Source organism: Myotis myotis, unplaced genomic scaffold (genome assembly GCF_014108235.1).
Source record: "Myotis myotis isolate mMyoMyo1 unplaced genomic scaffold, mMyoMyo1.p scaffold_m19_p_17, whole genome shotgun sequence".
Classification (NCBI taxonomy): domain Eukaryota; kingdom Metazoa; phylum Chordata; class Mammalia; order Chiroptera; family Vespertilionidae; genus Myotis; species Myotis myotis.
Window position 1 is genome coordinate 35,501,180 of NW_023416321.1, and position 20,242 is coordinate 35,521,421.

The window sequence follows — 20,242 nt, forward strand, 5'->3', positions numbered from 1 at the left end:
AATATATTTTTTATTGTTGATAGTATTACAGATATCTCCCATTCCCCCTCCCCCAATGAGATACTTATTAACCATTAAAAGATGGTGCTTTTGAAGATTATTTAATGACACGGGAAATTTTTGACTTTTAACCTTCAGTTAAAAATTATTAAGATTTAGACCCTTGCCAGGTAGCACAGTTGGTTAGGATTTGATTTCCAGTCAGGCACATACAAGAAGCAACCAATGAATGCATAAATAAGTGGAACAACAAATCGATGTTTCTCTCTCTTTCTCTCTCTCTAAAATCAATAAATAGATATTAAAACAGCAAAAACAGTAAACAGGGAAGTTCTGTTTTTGTTTGCTTTAAAAAAAATGTATGTGGCATTTTGTACAATATTTTGTTTGGAAAACTAAGCTTTTGGGAAAAAAAGGGAAAGTATGAAAACCATGATTTAGGGTATGTTTTAGTATAACTTAGCATTAGTGGTTTTCTGGACCATCATTTGGAGAGCTGGAATTCAGTCCTTCCTTTCTCTGTACAGTCAATAGTGGAAGGAGGGACAGTAGAAATAGCAACTGGGAGGGGAAAGGAGTGTGTTATCGAAGGGAATAGAGCAAGTTCTCTTTGGAAAAAGAAGGTTATTGGTTTATGGTCTTACACAAAGACAATATAGGCAGCTCCATAGCAAACAGGACAGACTAGCCTCAAGATCATCAAAACCTTCCAGTCCAAATGATCTTCCCAGTCTTACAGCCCCCTCCACAACCCTCCATCTACCTCCACCCTCTCTCATACACTCTTTTTCAGATACTATACTGGAGCCATTTCTTGTTCCCAGAATATGCCTTCCACATTTTTAACATCATACCTTTGCTCAAACCATTCTTTCTATCTGCATTGCCTTCCCCCAGACCTGTACTATCCAATCTGGTTGCCACTAGTCACATGGGTTACTAAACACTTGAAATATGGTTAGTGTGGATTTGGATACACTATAAGTGTAAAATGTATACATTGGATTTTAAAAGAATATAAAAAAAGAAAATTTCACCCCTTTCCTTTTTAAAATGTGGCTATTACAAAATTTCAAATTATAGTACTTCATGTTTCATAATATATGTCTATTGGACAGTGGTGCCCTATACTATGAAACATAGTTTTACTGTTATGTATTGACCTCAAGGACATGTTGACTCATTTGTGAATCCATAAAAATTTTTTTTTTATTGATTTCAGAGAGGAAGGGAGAGGGAGAGAGAGATTGAAACATCAAGGATGAGAGAGAATCATTGATTGGCTACCTCCTGCATACTCCCTACTGGGGACCGAGCCTACAACCCAGGCATGTGCTCTTGGCTGGAATCAAACCCTGGACCCGTCAGTCCGCAGGCCAATGCTCTATCCACAGAGCCACACCGGCTAGGGTGAAAAGTTTTAGTCAGAATTACACTAACTTCAGTGAATTTTTAGGGAAATATATTTATTAGCAGTTATACCACTTCCAACTTTCATTTTTATTTTAACTCAGTTATTTTCGTTATTCTCATTGAGATTGTTTTTCTTCCTGTAATAATTTTACAAAGGAAATTTGAAATATTTATCATGCTTTCTTAAGTCTCTTTTTTATGGTTTCTGTTACTGTGAAAGCCTTTTGTGGTCATGATTTTGACTACATGCAATTTTCCTGGGTTAAGTTTTGCAGATAAAACATTTTACTGTGTGAAATTTTAGCTGTTGACACTTATATGCGGTGCAAATCAGTTATAATAGTAATATTAATTTCAATTGGATAAAAGACCAATTGTTTATATTAATTTTATTGTTAATCCTCACTAGAGGATATTTTTTTCCATTGATTTTCTTTTTTAAAAATATATTTTTATTGATTTCAGAGAGAAAGGGAGAGGGAAAGAGAGATAGAAACATCAATGATGAGAGAGAATCATTGGGCTGCCTCTGCACACCCCCCACTGGGGATCCAGCTGCAACCGGGACATGTGCCCTCAACAGGAACCGAACCTGGGACCCTTCAGTCCTCAGGCCGAGCTCTATCCATTGAGCCAAACCGGCCAGGGCTCTTTTTTTTTTTTAATTTCTTTATTGATTAAGGTATTACATATGTGTCCTTATCCATTGATTTTCAGAGAGAGTGGGATGGGGAGAGGGAAACACACACACACACATAGACTGGTTGCCTCCTGCACCAAAACCCAGGTACGTACCCTTGACTGGGAATCAAACTCGCCACCCTTCGGTCTACAGGACCTTCATTCTAACCACTAAACAACACCAGCCAGGGCTATATTAACCTTTTAATTTATCCCATAAGAAAATTGTGGGCCAATCTCAAATAATCCAGGAGAGTCCTATTATCCAAGATTGCTTAATTGTATTGCTTGTCCAATTTCCCCATTACTTTGTATCACTCAATGTCTTTGATGATCAAATATCCTTAAGAAATTATTGTGGCGGGGGAAAAAAAAAAGACACATATGTAATACCCTTTGTAATACTTTTAGCAATAAAAAAAAAAAGAAAAAGAAATTATTGTTATCCTTGTAGGTGTAATTATGGTGCTGTGATTGTTTTTAAAGTTTTTTAAGGAGAGGTATATACTAAACTGTTAATGAGTGAAATAATGTGATATCTGGCATGTGCTTCAAAATAAGAAGGGGAGACCTGGCTGGTGTGGCTCAGTTGGTTGGGCATTGTTCTGTGAACCAAAAGGTTCCCAGTTCAATTCCTGGTCAGGGCACATGCCTGGGTTGGGGTTTGATCCCTGGTTGTGGGTATGCAGGAGGCAGCCAATTGATGTTTCTCTATCACATTGATGTTTCTATCATCCTCTCCCTTCCCCTCTCTCTAAAAATCAATTAAGTAATCTTTTAAAAAATAATGAGGGGAAAATGAGTGGGAATATAGATTAAACAAGTTAGGCATGAGTTTATAATTGTGAAATCTGAGGATGGGTATATGAGGTTTTATTATTTAACTAGAGGCCCGGCGCACAAATCCGTGCATGGGTGGGGTCCTACGGCCTGGCCAGCGATTGGGGTCCATCAGGGCCAATCGGGGTCAGCTGGCTGAGGGACTGTGGGAGGTTGGCCTGCTGCAGGAGGTTGGCTGCGGGAGTGCACTGACCACCAGGTGGCAGCTCCTGGGTTGAGCTCCTGTGGTCAGTGCGCATCATAGCGCCTGGTCAACCGGTTGTTTGGTCGCTTAGGCTTTTATATACATAGATTCTGCCTACTTTCTTTTTTTTTTTTTTTTAATATATTTTATTGATTTTCTAGAGAGAGGAAGGGAGAGAGACAGAGAGCCAGAAACATCGATGGGAGAGAAACATCGATCAGCCACCTCCTGCACATCTCCCACCGGGGATGTGCCCGCAGCCCAGGCACATGCCCCTGACCGGAATCGAACCCGGGACCCCTCAGTTCGCAGGCCGACGCTCCATCCACTGAGCCAAACCGGCCTCGGCCCTACTTTCTTATATACTTGAAATTTTCCATATTAAAAAGGCAAAACAATATAACTATTTGTTAAAAGCCCTTTCTTTTCTCCCTCTGTTCCTCCCTCCTTTCTTCCTTTGTTTCTTTCTTTCCTTTCTTCTTTCCCTTCCCTCCTTCCTTCCTCTCTTCTTCCCTCCCTCCCTCCCTTCCTTTCTTTATCCACAACTATAAAAAGGAAATCCAAACTCCTTACTATGTTCTCAAGGCCCTGCATGATCTGATTCCTATCTGTCTCTCTGATCTTATCTCCTGCTTTTTTCTCTGCTGGGTTTTTCAGGGAGTAGAATATGAATGATGTCTCCTGGACCAGTCATGAGGCCTCCTTCCTCACCGTCATTTCACTCCATCTGCCTGGGCATTCTTTCATTTCCTGCCTCAGGGCCTTTGCACTTGCTGTTCCTTCATCTGGAATCCCTTGGCTACTCAAGTATCAGCTTAAATCTCACTCATTCCTCAAAAATGCCCCTTACCACTAAGGTAGTCACTGTTTTTCTCCACCTCATTACTGTTTATTGCTTTTATAGCTTTGTCTCCTTTTCCCCCTGTCTTCTGCCAGAATATAAACTCCACGAGCTCAGGAATTCTGTTTGGTTCACTGTGCATACTCAGCATCCAGCACAGGGTCTGGTACTTAGAAGGCATTCAATAAATATACATTGAATGAATTAATTAAAATTTTAGTCATTTAAAAACTTTAGTCATTTTTAAAGGTCTGCTTTAAATCACTTCCTTCATAAAAACATTAAGTCCATTAAGTAAGAGTTAATCTTTTACTTTATTAGGTATACAGGCACAAAAGGGAAGAAAGTTTTCCTCCTTTGCCTGTTCTACTGTAGTGAAATCTAGAATGAATTTGATACATCTAATTCTTTTTTTAAATATATTTTATTGATTTTTTTTTTACAGAGAGGGAGGGAGGGAGATAGTCAGAAACATCGATGAGAGAGAAACATCGATCAGCTGCCTCCTGCACACCCCACACTGGGGACATGCCCACAACCAAGGTATATGCCCTTGACCAGAATTGAACCCGGGACCCTTCAGTCTGCAGGCCAACGCTCTATCCACTGAGCCAAACCCGTCATGGCAATACATCTATTTTTAAAATATTTTTTAAATTGATCCTGGAGAGAAATGTAGAGGGAGAGAGAGAGAGAGAAACATCAATCATCAATTGGTTGCCTCCTGTACACGACCCAACCGGAGACTGAACCCGTAACCTGGGCATGTGCCCTCACCAGGAATCAGATCGGCCACCTTACAGTGCACTGGATGATGCTCAACCTACGGAGCCACACTAGCCAGGTTGATACATCTTTTTGCATTGTTTCTTTAAGTTAGCACTTTAAAATTATTTCTCTCTCTACCTATATCTCCCTCTATATATACATACATATATATGTATGTATATTTAATTTTTTAGATTACAAACTGCTGTTTCTAAATATTGCTTCAAGTCCAGGCTGGGAGTTTCACCTCTATTTTTTTTTTAATGTTTTTATTTATTTCAGAGAGAGGAAGGGATGGGGAGAGAGAAATAGAAACATCAATGATGAGAATCATTGATTGGCTGCCTCCTGCACAACCCCTACTGGGGGTTGAGGCCAAAACCCCAGCATGTGCCCTGACTGGGAATCAAACAGTGACATTCTGGTTCATTGGCAGATGCTCAACCACCGAGCCACATTGGCCAGGCTCACCTCTTTTAATATTCTTTGTTTCTTTGGCCTCCCAATGTTTACGACACATAAGGATGTCATGATGCTGAGATGAAGAATGACTGATTTAGTTGGACTTGCCCTCATTTACATGTCCATGCTTTGGGAAAATGCAAGTACATAATCAATTAGCTAAAATCTCCTGGAGTGAGTCTCTTACCAGTTGGGTCATGGCCTTCTTTCAAATGATACATATAACTTGTAGGCCTGAGAGCTACCTTCTCACCATTTAGTAATTGCTTTCTATCAAATATACACACACAACAATGTATTTGTCTATAAACAGGAGACAGTTTAATTATCAAAACAATATTTTAACATTTGTGTTCATTGTAAACAGATTTTAGCTCTGGAGCTACTTTTAGAAGACATTTTGTCCTCTCCCCAATAGCAATATTTTTGGAGTGTTTCTTCCAATCAGCTTATTTGCAGCACTGTTTAAACTAACACCAATTTTACTGCAACAATTAAAACAAATGTTTCCATTTTGGAAATGTTTACTTGAAAAATATAGATTTGCAATGCAAATGAATGGGGGGATTGTTAGTTTCAGATCTTTCCTTGGGCTGTAAGTAAAATGGATGTTTATACTTTTTTTTTCAAGAAACATCATCTAAAATATTCATTATTAAATGTTTCCTGGTGGATGCATTCTCGTAGGACCTGTGTAAGTCCTTATGAATTATGATTGATAGCATAGATGTCCTAATTCTACAGTCTCAATAGACAAGTGTTCAATAAGATAGAGCTATTATTTTAGCGACTGAAAAGAAAGTGCACAGAAGCAGAGCACATTGCTCCATATCAAGCATATAACAGTTTTATTTCTGTTCTGAAAAATTATTATTGAGGAAGAAAGTTTTTACACATTCCTTCCAAGCAGGTTTATTGGTGTATGTTTCTTAAGGATTGTTATAAAAATAAAACCTGGTCTCAATTTAGTACATAATTACATAATACAGATTTTAAAATATTGTAAACATATGAGTCTATTAACTCAAGGTTTATAGGGATTAGTGCTACCAATTTGCATTAAATCAGTGTTTATTAATGTGATCCTAAGATTATTCTGGACAATTGTGTTGGCTTTTGGAACATTCATTTAAGACAATAAAGAACTCAACGAGGGGATAAGGACACATATGTAATTCCTTAATCAATAAAGAAAATAATAAAATAAAAATAAAATATACATATTCTGGCTTAAAAAATAAAGAACTGATTTACTCAGCCAATTAAATATTAAGAAGTGTGATATCAGGCAACAATAAATAATATTTTAAAAGACAGAAATGAACCGAAAGTAGATTTTTAGAAGAAGAGATGTTAATTTATTTCATGTTTATTTCCTGTTACTGGATGTAGCACAGACTTCTCTATCCCTCGTTTTGTCCTTATCTAACTAGAGAACCCCTTAACTGTAAATCTGAAAAAGACCTTGCAGAGACCATTTGATTTCCTTCTCTGCCTTCATCAAGGAGAAAACCAAACCCTCCAGGCAATTCACTCCTGTTCCTCTTGAACACCTCCAGGGATAGAGACGACCTTTTTTGATAAAAGGAAACCTGTGTTGGTACCAAGCTACAGTAACGGTTACACGAGTTACCTGTGATTCCTAACTAAGGCAGTCTACTTTACACATGCAGCATCCTCTAATTCTCACAAAAGCCTTACAAATTAGTTATTTACTAAGTCTATTTCATGAGAAGCCCAGGCCAGAGAGAGTAATTTAGCCAAGGTCATACTTCTGGTAAGCGGCTCATCCAGGATTCATACCCAAATTATTTCTTTCATTAACTCAGCTGCTTCTCCGAAGGCGGTGTATGTATTTACCGACATAAAGGGAAGTAATAAAATCAATGAACATAACCTTAAACTTACATGTTTCAGGAAAAGAGTTTCCTTGGACAATGAAAATTATTGATGAAATAACCACACTAGATACCTGTTATTAAAAGAATATCCCATGTTAAATGATTCAGAACCTCCAATCCGGCCTCTTTTAAATCATACGTCTCTGTGTGAATAAACGGACTACAAATTCCCCAGACTTCTTTGTTATCAGTATTTCAGCCCATAATTTAGCAAACACACACACACACCTTGTAAGGGTAAAGTTCCAGATCTTTTCTTGGGCTTCAGTTTTGAGACTTTCAGATTCTCAGATGTGTGTGTGAGAGAGACTAAGGAAAAGAATAGCTGAATCACATCTAAAAGCAAATTGCCCCAATTAAAAATCTATAATAAAAGTGAAGACAATTGGGCATTCCATCAGCCTTTTAACCTCAACGGCTCTTCTCCCCAAGCGAACCCAACCTGCTTCCAACGCACAGCCCCAAACTAGGTAATAAACTCGAAAGCTGGAAGTAGAAGGGTCGACGGCGTGGCCCAGAGTCGGCTTTATTCCGAAGCCTATCGGGGCCCCGGACTCCACGGATGCTAGAGGGTCCCGCTGTTGGTGGGCGCAACTGGGGAGATTGTTGTTTATCGGCAAGAACAGGGCGGGGAGTTCGTCATGGGCCCGAACAATCACACCAGGGTCTAGGGAAAGAGAACCGAGAGACTATTTCGAAGGTTACGGAGGCGCGCAGGGCGCGAGAAGCAGCGGCTCGTGCGCCACCTCGCTCACCGGCTCCAGGGTACCGCCGGCTCAGCGGAAGCCAGCGCTGCCCGGAGCCCGGCCAGGCCGGCGCATGCGCCGCAGCTCCGCCTCCTCTCCCGCCCCCCTCCTTCCCGACGGGTCTGGGGCGGCGGCGGCAGCGGCGGCGGCGCGGTGACGTCAGGGCGTTGGGGCAGCTCCTGTGACAGACGGAGCTAGAGCGGCGGGGCGGCGGCGGCGGCGGCGTCTGGCGGCCGAGATAGCGAGTGAGCGAGCGAATGAGTAGCGACCCCGGGGTCTAGGGAGCGAAAAAGAGAAGAAGGGGAGCGCTCGGGCGCGAGCGAGAGAAACCGCGAGCGCCGGGCCTGGGTTCGCGCCCCGGAACGGCTGAGGAGCTGCCGCTCCCCTCCCCCTCCCCGGGCCCGGGCCCAGCGCGCCATCCTCCCCTCCCTCCTCCCCTCCCTCCCTCCTTCTTCCCTTCCCTCTCCCTCTCCCCCTCCCCCGCCGGTGGATGGGAGTGAAGGACGGAAGAGGCCCTGCGGAGGCGGCGGTGCAGCGCTCGGGTAAGGCGACGAGGGTCTCCGCCCTTCTCTCTGTCTTCTCCGCTGCGCTCGGGCGGCTGCGGGCCGAGCCCGGCGGCCTGACGATGTGGCTGCGCCGGTCCCCTCCCTCCCATTCTCCCCTCCCCCTGCCGCCGCCTCCTTCTTCTTCTCTCCTCGCTCTCAAAATGGCGGCCGCGGCGGCCGTTGAGTGAGACACTCGAGAGGAGGGGGAACAGGGCCGGGAAGGGCGCTGCCCTCGCTCCCCTCCTCCCCGACCCGGGTCCTGGGGTGCCCGGCCGCCGCCGCTTCACCCGCGGCCCTCCCCGGGAAGGGATCGCGCTCCTCCCTCGGTGACTTAGCAAGAAAAGTATTCTTGGGTAGGAAGGGCGTGGAGAGCAGGTCGCCCTCGGATCCCGGAGAAAGGGTTCGGCCCTCGTGTCCCCGGCCACGGAGGGCCCACCCCGCTTTCCCCACGCCACCCGCGGTGGGCGGCGGGGAGGGGCGCGGCCCCGGGCGCCGCGGCACCCACCGGCTTCCCGGGAGTCGCGTCCCCACCTGTCCTCGGGATGGGGTCGGGATGGCCAGCCCCTTCCCTTGGCCTCCCGGGGCCGTGGTCCAGCCTCTGCATCCACTGAGCAGACAGCGGCCCGACCCACCGAACCATCTGCAGCATCCACCCACCAAATCGGGCAGGATTTTTTTTTTTTCTTTTTTCCTGCCACTGGCTCCTGAAACGGGAGTTGCCTTTTGACGTGGTAACCCTGAGCTTCGAGGCCCTCAGCTATCCCCTTCCTCCGGCCTCCCCATCCCTTGAACGAATAGCAGTGCCTTCTTCCTTAGCCTCCCCGGTGAGAGATGCCTAAGAGGCGGTGGGCACATTTTCACTCTGTCTCTAAGCCTTCGAGTGGCGAGGAGGAGGAGGAGGAGGTTTCCAGGATCTGAGAGGAGAGAGCAAGGTGCCTCGGCTTTATTTGTTGTTTTGCCTTTCTCAGTGACTTAGCAAGAAACTCCCTGGGAGGAGGGCAGGAGATTTTTCTCTCGGGGTTGGGATTTGGGTCCCATTTATATCCGTGGGTTAGGAAACTGTACTTTTTAAGAGAAGCACCAGATTTGTTGTCTCGTTCTCAATGGGCGATGTCATGCCAAGGTCTCCCCCTCCCCCGTAGGAGGCAATCGGGAGAGAATAAAGATATTACTGTTATTCCGACCGCTGCTTAAACACACAATCCTCGAGATTCATCACGTTTTAAAGGCTAACCCAAGAATGCGTGCCGTTTTGGGGAATTATATTTTTGATGGGAGGTGGATTGTTTTGTGTGATTTTTTTTTTTTTTTTTCATTTTGAGGCTAGGGCGGAGGAGACAGTGCTTGGGGCTTTCATACCAGTAATGTCATCCCTCCCCATTTGTCACAGTAGTATTTGCTTAATTTTTATATTTTTATTTATTTATTTTATAGCGGGGCTTGATTGCTGCAGGGTCCAGCTTCTTAATCAGGAACATTTCCTGCTTGTGTATGTCGGTGGTGATATGTTGAATATATAAAAAGCTTTTACTTAAATTCTGATTTGGACCTAAGGCATTAGCTAGCTTTTAATCTCATGGGGATCTTTGAGGACACAGTTTTGAAAAAATAATTGGCAGTTGCAAATTGCAGTTTTTATTAAAGCAAAAGAGCAATTTGTATTTAGGGAGATTTATTCTTTCATGTTCTATTATACATTGTTTGGATTGTTCAGAAGGGCAGCATCTAAAACAAGTTTGAAGCTGTTATTTTTAAAATAAATAATTAAGAGAATAGAACCCAAATTTTCACAAAATATTTCTGTATATATTGATTTTGACGGCGCTAGCCCTATTTTGGCACCCTCCTGCCCCCTTTTGAAAAAACGGGCTAACATTTGTGGAGGCTATGAACAGCCATTGAGCCTAGGAGACTGGGTGGAGTAAGAGAGCAGAAGCTGTGAAATGCTAGATTTAGGTTGCTCTTTCATAGCATTTTGTTTCTGGCTTATGTTTCTAAGGTTATTTGGTACTAATTTATGCTACCAGAAAGGCATTTCTCTGTGGTAAATCTTAAAAATCCCATGATTTTAGTTTCCACCTTTTTGGCAAGGTGGGAATTGAATAATTGAGGTAAAAAGCAGTGTCCTTGCTCTAAAGCAGGCACTTATTGTCTGTATGTATCTGTAGATACACACACACACATATACACCCTTATTAATGTTCTTATTGTTTTAGTTAAGTAAGTATAAATTAATGAATGCCAGAAATATTTGGCAAGAATTAGTGGAAATATTGCAGAAATCTAATAAGAATACTACAGATGTTTTCTTTTACTTTAGTTTGCATTAAAACAGTAAAGCTGTGATTTAAAAAAAATAATATCAAAAAGGAGTAAAAAAGGATAAGATAATTAGTGTTAAAGGCTCTTGTGTTGTCCCCTTGAAAGGGTCCTTTCTGTAAGATACTACCATTAGAGAGGGTAGGTTACTTTAATATTTTGTATCAAGCATTCCTATGAATATACCTTGAAAAGAATGTCAAGTTGATGTGGTAATTGTGACACACTTATAACTGTCAGTGTGTGTTATATTTTTATGCTTTGGTTACTTTTAATGTGATTAGAAAGTAGGAGGGTTCATATAGTGAGGAATGAGTAAGGTTAAGAATGGCAAATCACTGTTAAATGTCTGACATATCCCTATCCCTAGTATTTATAGTTATAAAAGTGCATCAAGAGCAGTTTTTTGTTTGTTTGTTTGTTTTTTGGTAGATTATTAGTGTATCTGATATTTGTGGAAACTTTTGCTTAATGTGATCCATTTTTAAAATTCTTCATAATCCTATATTCATAAACTTTTAATGAGATTGGGATAGATTTCATTTTTTAGTAGAATTACTTATTGTCTGTTTCTCCAGATAAAGAAACTCCAGTATATAAGAGATTTGGATTTGTATCGTCATTTTTTGTTTTCTAGCTAGAACAACCATATTTCGCAGTCTGTATTTTAGTCTTGTTTTCATCATATCATGTTTCATATGTACTGAATTACATATATAAAAAAGACAAAATATATATCAACTATATATGACTACTTTTTGTTTACATGTGGTTAGTATTATTCATAATTTATCTTTTTCTTTTTCTTTTAATCCTCACCCAAGGATATTTTTCCATTGATTTTAGAGAGAGTGGAAGAGGGAAGGAAAGACAGAAATATCGATGTGAGAAAAACACATGGATTGGTTGCCTCCTGCACAGGTGTTGCAGGGCCTGGGCCGGGGAGGAGCCTGCAACTGAAGAACTTGCCCTTAACCAGAATTGAACCCGGGACCCTTTGGTCCACTGGCCGACACTCTATCCATTGAGCCAAACCGACTAAAGCAATGGAAAACTATGGAAGTTGTCAACATTGGGATGGAGATGTCTTAACAAATCCCAAACAAAATATTTAATATTAGTGCAATCAGAGTGAATTTTCCAATCCTTCCAGTTGAGTTCTAAAGCAGTGAATCATGCACACTGTTGCCAGAGGGACTTGAGACTTGGTTTTAAACTCAGCTGGCTATGTTGGCTGTGGTTCTAAAAGAGATTTTTTTTTTTACTTGTCTTTAAGTCTCTGTTGTGAAAATATTTCATAATGACAGTAACCTGTTTTATGTACATTGAAAAGAGAAATGTTAAGTTTGAATTGGAAATTCTTTGCCACTGTTCTATCTTATAAAACTGTATTTTTTACTTACGTTCTCTATTTAAAACTAATGGTATACAATATAAGTTTCGAAAAGAAAAAGAAAATCAGTTCCTGAAGATACTTAGTTGTAGAAAGACAAAACGTTTTGAGAATGTTTCTTCATGAAGAAAGATGCTGTGTTATGTAAGCCTAATAGCTAATTGCAGTGAAGGCTTTTTGCATTGTTTTAGCTTTGTTGCTGGTTTGGTACGACACTTTGGGCTAGTCATTTAAATGGAACTTTAATTTAGCTTCTGCTATGGGTATAATTTTTAAACTTGCCATGGCAGTTATAGCCTTAATTGATATTTGTGAAATGTTTCATACTCATAGGATATAGACATCATAAGGGCTTATTATTTTGATTTATTGTTTTTCTCTTTAAAAGATTGTGGCTTTTGGTGAAATTTACCTAGTTAGTGTTGATATGTGCATTTGTCAAGGATACTTCTGGAACGGTATCCTCTGAAGTTGTTATTTAGCATTGTAATAAGCATTTCCCTAGAACTTTGTAAATATATTTAATGTGGTACTCATTTTCACTTCTTATGTCATCTACTTTTTGAGATAGGTTAGTATTTTTGTGGATGAGACTACTGAAACTCAGAATTTGGTTTCCTAAGGTCTTAAGACTTGGTTAGTAGCTAGAGATTAGTAGCTAGAATGAGGTAAATATTATAGGCACGGAACCACTTGGGTATTCCTTGTATGATCAAGGAAACTTTTTTTTTTTTTTTACAAAATGAACTTTTTTTTTTTTCCTTTTTTAAATTTTATTGATTTTTTACAGAGAGGAAGGGAGAGGGATAGAGAGTTAGAAACATCGATGGGAGAGAAACATCGATCAGCCGCCTCCTGCACATCTCCCACTGGGGATGTGCCCGCAACCCAGGTACATGCCCTTGACCGGAATCGAACCTGGGACCCCTCAGTCCGCAGGCCGACGCTCTATCCACTGAGCCAAACCGGTTTTGGCCAAAATGAACTTTTATGACTACTCATATGTTTGTTCATTTCTTTTCCAAAATGGTGCAAATCAGTGTCATTTATTACTTGCATCATTTAAATTGGCATTTTTCTTAAACATATGGTCTTGTATTAACTCTTTTGCCTGCATAAGGCCGTAGGAACTCTCAGAAAGTGCCTCATGTTCCTTTACAGTAGTAATAAGTAAATAAAGACTTGTTGCATGCATACAGCAGTATTCAGATAGTGTGAATAAAATAGTAACATTAATATTAAATTAATATTTAAATAAGAGTAGTGTTATTAAGTAGATACTTGTTGCATTTGATTGAGTGCAGAATTATGTGAAAGGAAATATGCTATCCTGTAGTTCTTTGCAAAAGCTAATTTCTAGTGATCTCTTGCGAAGTAAAGTGAAGGAGGGAAAAGTGTTTATACTTCCTTTACAGAGACTTGATGTTGTCCCAGGGAGCAGCAGCACACTTCTGACAGTTATATCAAGGTCACACAATTCCCAATGTTATAAAAAGTTAATTAGCCCTCACCAGTTTGGCTCCGTGGATAGAGTGTGGTCGCCCTGAGGACTGAAGGGTCCCAGGTTTGATTCCGGTCAAATGCATGTACCTTGGTTGCGGGCTCATCCCCAGTAGGGGGTGTGTAGGAGGCAGCTGATTGATGTTTCTCTCTCATTGATATTTCTAACTTCCTATCCCTCTCCCTTCCTCTCTGTAAATAATCAATAAAATATATTTTAAAAAAGTTAATTGACCCAACTGGACAAAGTTAAGTTACATTTGTGTTTTATAATTATTTGCTCTTTGCATTTTGATTATTTGCTCTTGAGCTCTTAGGTGTTGACAAGAATTTTTTTTTTTTAATTTTCACTTATTGATTTTAGAGAGACAGACATAGATTTGGTGTTTCACTTACTTATGCATTCATTAGTTGATTTTTGTATGTGCCCTGCACAGCGATCGAACCTGCAACCTTGGCGTATTGGGACACTGGTCTGACCAACTGAGCTATCTGGCAGGGCCTTGACAAGAGTTATTTTTTAAAAAATATCTTTTATTGATTTTTTGCAGAGAGGAAGGGAGAGGGATAGAGAGTTAGAAACATCGATCAGCTGCCTCCTGCACACCCCCTACTGGGGATGTGCCCGCAACCAAGGTGCATGCCCTTGACTGGAATCGAACCTGGGACCCTTCAGTCCGCAGGCCGATGCTCTATCCACTGAACCAAACCGGTTGGGGCGACAAGAATTATTATTATTAAACTTTCTACAAAATTGATTGAGAGAGGAAGGTGGGAGGGAGGAGAGAAGAGAGAGAAACATTGATGTGAGACAGAAATATTGATCAGTTGCCTCCTTGTATGTGCCCTGACTCGGAATTGAGCCTGAAGCCCTTTGGTATATGGACGATGCTCCAACCAAGTGAGCCACTCGGCCAGGGTTTGACAGGAATTATTGATAGTTAAGTAAGGCTGTTAAGGAATTTTCTGCAAGACTGACTTTTGATAAGAGTGAAATTAAAAATCAGAAAAATTTTTAAGGAATTTGATTTTTTGAAGGCATTATACAAAGTTTTATGTTTAAGATTTTGCACATTGGTGATTAATCCACTATTTTTTAAAAATGTTGAAATCTTTTTTTTAATAGTTTATTTTTTTTTTAGAGAGAGATAAAGGGGGAGGGGGAGCAAAAGAAAGAGAAAACCATCCATATGAGAGCTTAACATCCATCAGCTACCTCCTGCATCTCTTACCAGGGATGGAGCCAGCAACCTGGGCATGTGCCATGACTGAGAATTGAACTGGCAACCTTTTGGTGCACAGCACAAGCAACCAACTGGCCAGGGTGATTAATTCACTTTTAATCTGTGGCAAAGATTAAACTGGTCACGGCTTAAGGAAGAGAATTTAGCATACAGTTTAAACATATAAATATGGTTCTTACAGTTTTAAGTATATTTCTTAAGAATTAGTATTGGGGATCCTTTCCCCTTTGATATCAATTATGTGTATTCCAGTGATGGCTTCAAAGTTTCTTAGTAGATAAGAAGTTCTATGTAAATCAATGCCAAGTGGAAAAATTCCATTTTAAATATAAAATTATACTGCAAATAAGCGTTTATTTAGACTGCAAAGTACAATTTACAGTTTTATTTTAGCGATCAGAAAATGTTTGTTTATACTTTTAAATATTATTTAAGAAACACATTTTGCTTTTTTGTTTTTTAAGAAACAGATGTATGATTTAATGAATGGTTGTAAATGAATATTGGTTGAGCCAGCACCCAGGTCAAACAATACAAGATTGCCAGCACCCAAGAAATCCCTCACATTCCCTTCCAGTCACAGTCCTCACCCATGGTGACCACTAACCTAACTTTTATGTATTCATTTCTTTGTGTTTAAATTTTTTAAAAATCTTTATTGTTGAAAGTGTTACATAGAAAACATTTTTTAATCTTTTATTTTGGAATAATTTTAGATTTACAGACAGGTTGAAAAGTAAGGCAGTTCTTGTATATACTCTGCACCCAGTTTTTCCCATTCTTACAATCTTACATTTCTGTAGTACATTTGGAAATCTTGGTATTTACTATTAGCTAAACTCCAGACTTTATATGGATTTCACTAGTTTTTCCATTACTGTCCTCTTTCTGTTGTAGATCTGACCCAGGGTACCACATTGCATTTTGGTTATGTCTCCTTATTCTTTTCTAGTCTGTGACAGTTTATCTTTTTTTTTTAATCCTTTTTTTTTTTTAATTACCTTAACAGTCTTGAGTAGTACTGGTCAGGTAACCTATAAAACGTCCCCTAAACTGGGTTTGTCTGTTTTTTGTTTTTGTTTTTTCGTTTTTTTTTTCATGATTAGGCTGGGGTTATGGCTTTTTGGAAAAATTGTTTTAGAGGTGAAGTGCACTTATCATATCATGGGAGGGGCTATATGATACCTATAGAACATCACTGGTAGTATTAACCTTCATCACTTGATTAATATAGTGTGGCCATTTTCTCAATTGTAAAATTACTATTTTTCTTTTCTCCTATTTTATCCTTTGAAAGAGAGTCAAGTTTTATGTCCTAGAGAGGGGAATGTTTACATACATTATTTAGAATTCTTCAGTAAGACAGACTCATCTCCTCTCCCCCATTTATTAACACAATTTACATCTTTATTGTCAGAAAATTTTCACTTAGAATTTGAAATACTAAATTAAATAACCCCAAGATTTTTCTAGTTTATAATAGTTTGGAAAATAAAGATCAGAGAGTCTTTGAAGAAGCTTATTTAATTGAATTATATATATCCCTCTAGAAGTTATTCTGAGAGTATTTAGTGTTGGAATTTTAAAGAAAAGCTCCCTATATTGGGGCTGGTTTAGAGGGTGACTGCTGTGATCTGAGAAGCAAGGTAAATAGTGTATCTTACTCATTGGTTCAGATCTAGTATTTGAACATATTGTCTTTCCTTCAAAAAGTTTTAAATACTACAACAGAAAACAATATCTTGATTGATTAGACTCTTCTTTTAAAAACAACTAGTTAGATGCATTAGGTTGTTTTGTTTTCTATTTTTTGTTGTTTTTTTTTTTTTAGAAGGCACTATCATAGTTACAGTTGAGTCCTGGACCAAATCTTTCCAATTCCATTCCCCTCCCTCCACCTTCCCAGTGATAAAGTTCCTCTTAAAATATGTGTATTTCACCCTGTTGAATGTTGCTCAGTTGTGAGAGCTCAGCTGCCTGCTGAAGAGTTTGGGTTTGATTCAAGGGCATGTACCTGGGTTGTGGGTTCCATCCCCACTTGAGGCAACCAATCCATGTCTCTCTCTCACATGGATGTATCTCTCACATCCATGTTTCTCTCCCTCCCTGTCTCCCTCTCCCTTTAGCCCTCCCTTTCTAAAAAAAAATGGAAAAAAATATCTTTGGGTGAGGATTAACAACAACAAAATTTGTATATTTCCCTTTTGTTCTGTTTTTTACCTTTTTATGTATCCGTAAACATTGTATAATAATGCTTAAAATTTACAGGAGTGTTACACTCTGTAATTTTACTGCTGGATTTTTTTTCCCACTTAAAATGTTTTCTAGATATATTACTGATAATGGTAGATCTAGCTTATTGTGTTGTATGGTTTCTTATATATGGTTATACTATAGAAAGGTATCTGCAGAAAAGATGATAAAAGTGTTTTTGCATTGCAGAATTCATTCTAAGGTTAATTAGTAACTTTTATGCTTTGAATTGATTAAATAAAATGGATAATATTGTTGACATCAATTTTAGACCATAAATTCAGTCTCTTCAACTATTCAAAAATCTGTATTTATTTACTCAGTACTGAGCCAACGTTTGCATACTGGCAGTCTGCAGGCCAAAGTAAGTCTGTAAATGCATTTCTCTTGGCCTTGCATAGTTAAAAAATTTTTGAGTCAGTATTTAAAAATTAGCTATTTAAGTCTCTGTTTTTGGATTATCCTGAAAAATTAGAAGCTCTCACAACAGTGTGTCCCACATTTTATCATGGCAACTATTGGCCTAAGCTGAGTCACAGCTGCCCTCTTATAGATGGGCACAAACTTTCCAGGGAAACAAAGCCCTGCCATTCCCTGTTACTTTTATTGATTGTCCTTCCACTGTTGTTTATAGTGAAGAAATACTTCTTTATAGATATTTCTATAAAAATGGAAAAAATTACAGCTGAGCAATTGCAATTTTCAAGAAAAGAAGAACAGCATATTTCTCTGCAAATGAAGGATATTGTAATATGATTAGTATGCAAACAAAATGAGTCCTGTATGGAAAGATTACAGCCTTGCCTGCTTTGCTCATTTATATTACCTGTATTGTTTTCTGTAGATAATTTGTAATCTCTACATTTTTGTGCAAGTAGGTCTGAGGGATGTCACACACAGTGCAGTTGAAGATAAAAAAGATAGGAAGAGAGTTCGTAAATTATGAAATTCCGTGCAAATGCAAGATGTTTACCTGCCCTCACTGGTTTGGCTAAGTGAATAGAGCACCAGCCTGGGGACTGAAGGGTTCTGGGTTCGATTCTGGTCAAGGGCACATGCCCAAGTTGCTGGCTTGATCCCCAGTAAGGGCCGTGCAGGAGGCACCTATCAGTGATTCTCTCTCATCATTGATGTTTCTATCTCTCTCTCCCTCTCCCTTTCTCTCTGAAATAAAGTAATAATAATAAAATAAAAAGATGTTTACTTGTTCTTTTAGCTGTGATATAAATCCTTGTTCCAGAAAAGTTTTAAGCAGAGGGGTTGAACACTGGTTTAATCTACATACACTGGTTTAATCTCCTTGACCATCCTACCTTTCAGCACTGTATTTTTTATTTTTACATTTTTTATTGATTTTTGAGGGGAAAGAGAGAAACATTCAATACTGTATTTAAAAATGTTTTTAAAGCCCTAGCTGGTTTGACTCAGAGAGTCTCGGTTTTTATTACAATCAAGTGCACGTACCTGTACCTTGGTTACAGGCTCCATCCCTGGCTCTGGTCGGGGTCCATGTGGGAGGCAACCAATCGATATGTCTCTCACATCAATGTTTCTCTTTCTCTGTCTCTCCCTCTCCCTTCCACTCTCTCTAAAAATCAATGGAAAAATATCCTCGTGTGAGGATTAACCCAAAAAAGTAAAATAATAATGTTTTTAAATTGATTTTTTTAGAGTGAGAGAAACCTTAATTTGTTGTTTGACTTATTTATGCATTCATCAGTTGCTTATTGTATATGCCCTGACTGGAGATCGAACCCCCAACCTTGGCGTGTCAGGACAATGCTCTAACCAACTGAGCTACCCAGCCAACGTGTAGCACTGTATTTAAGTACCTTATCCAGAGGCTACAAGTGGATGGTGCAGAATCCAGACCGCAAATCTGCTTAGTGATTTTTTAAAAATATGTATTTCTATTGATTTCAGAGAGGAAGGAAGAGGGAGAGAGAGATAGAAACATCCATGAGGAGAGAGACTCATGGCTTGGCTGCCTCCTGCAAGTCCCCCACTGGGGATCGAGCGTACAACCCGGGCATGTGCCCTTGACCAGAATCGAACTTGGAACCTTTCAATTTGCAGGCCGATGCTCTCTATCCACTGAGCCAAACCGGCTAGGGCTGATTTTGTTTTTAATTGAATTCACTTAAAAAACTGAGTTCTACCACTGTTAACCTTATTTTTAGCTGATTCATACTTTTACTTGCCAAGTTAGTCTCTGTATTTGATTTGTAACCCTTTATTTAAGACAATTTGTAAGTGTAAACTACAAAATGCCACAGATTAAAAGTGAAGAGAAAGAAAAAACAAAAGTGAAGAGAAAGAAGAAGGCTAAAATGGAATTAGAATCTAGGCCGAATATCAATATTTTTGCTACAGGCACAGCACAAATTTGACTCTGAGTTTTCAATGAACTAGCAAGAGGAAAAAAACCTGTTAGGTTGTTTTCCAGCAATCTTCTTTAAGGTAAAAAGAAACCAGTTAGTTCAGAAAGTCAGCTACCCACTTGGCACTATAGACTAGAATTTCTCAGAGGAGTTCTCATAAAGAGGATTATGTGAAATTATTACCATTAATATCTCTAAGGTAGATGGATGTCTAATATTTAACAACCCTCAATATGGAAAGACAAACTACATCATGTGAGGTCAGTCTGAAAGAGTAGATAGATTGTCCTCTGATGTCTAACCAGTGGATATAATTTCCCTCGACCCAGTTCTTGATATGAATTGAAATTACGCTCCTTGGCAAGTATCTAAGTGTGGATATTCTATACATCAAGTACAGACCATTTATATATTATTTGTGAAAACCTAGTTTTACCCAAGTAGAATTTGTGAAAGTGCTTATAAGGTTGTTCTTAAAAAACTAGAGGCCCGATGCACTAATTTCATGCACGATTGCAGTCCCCAGGCCTGGTTGGTGATTTCAGGGTGAGCCTCTGGTGTGGAAGGGCAGGTCCCAGCTGGCCTCTGGGCCCTGGGCAGCACCTGGGCCCTGGACCTCTGTGTGCCCCCCTCTGCCAGAGGCATCTGGCCCCTGCCCAGCTCCCTCAGCACCTGGGAGCTGGGCGGTGGCCCCGCCCCCCACCGCCGCCGCTGGCTTGTCACCATCAACAGGGCAATCAGGCCCCACTCGCACACGTTGGCCTGGCGCCA

General features: G+C 39.9%; 1 protein-coding gene and 1 long non-coding RNA gene across 6 annotated transcripts in view; one reads left to right on the top strand and one right to left on the bottom strand.

The window, feature by feature from the left end:
• Nucleotides 1-5,487: 5,487 nt before the first annotated feature.
• LOC118671935 lies at nucleotides 5,488-8,088 on the bottom strand. Its single transcript, XR_004972931.1, has 2 exons — nucleotides 7,319-8,088; nucleotides 5,488-7,161 (listed from the first exon to the last, which is right to left on the bottom strand). It is a non-coding gene; the product is annotated as an uncharacterized LOC118671935 (long non-coding RNA).
• A 157-nt stretch (nucleotides 8,089-8,245) lies between these two features.
• PAFAH1B1 (platelet activating factor acetylhydrolase 1b regulatory subunit 1) overlaps nucleotides 8,246-20,242 on the top strand; it is a 70,487-nt gene continuing 58,490 nt past the window's right edge. For 3 of the 5 annotated variants that reach the window (XR_004972929.1, XR_004972930.1, XM_036341079.1), the window contains exon 1: nucleotides 8,251-8,378. The gene's annotated coding sequence lies outside the window, so the exon portion shown is untranslated. Of the gene's footprint in view, nucleotides 8,379-20,242 lie in introns of all 5 variants that reach the window. The other 2 variants (XM_036341081.1, XM_036341082.1) reach the window with 1 other exon arrangement.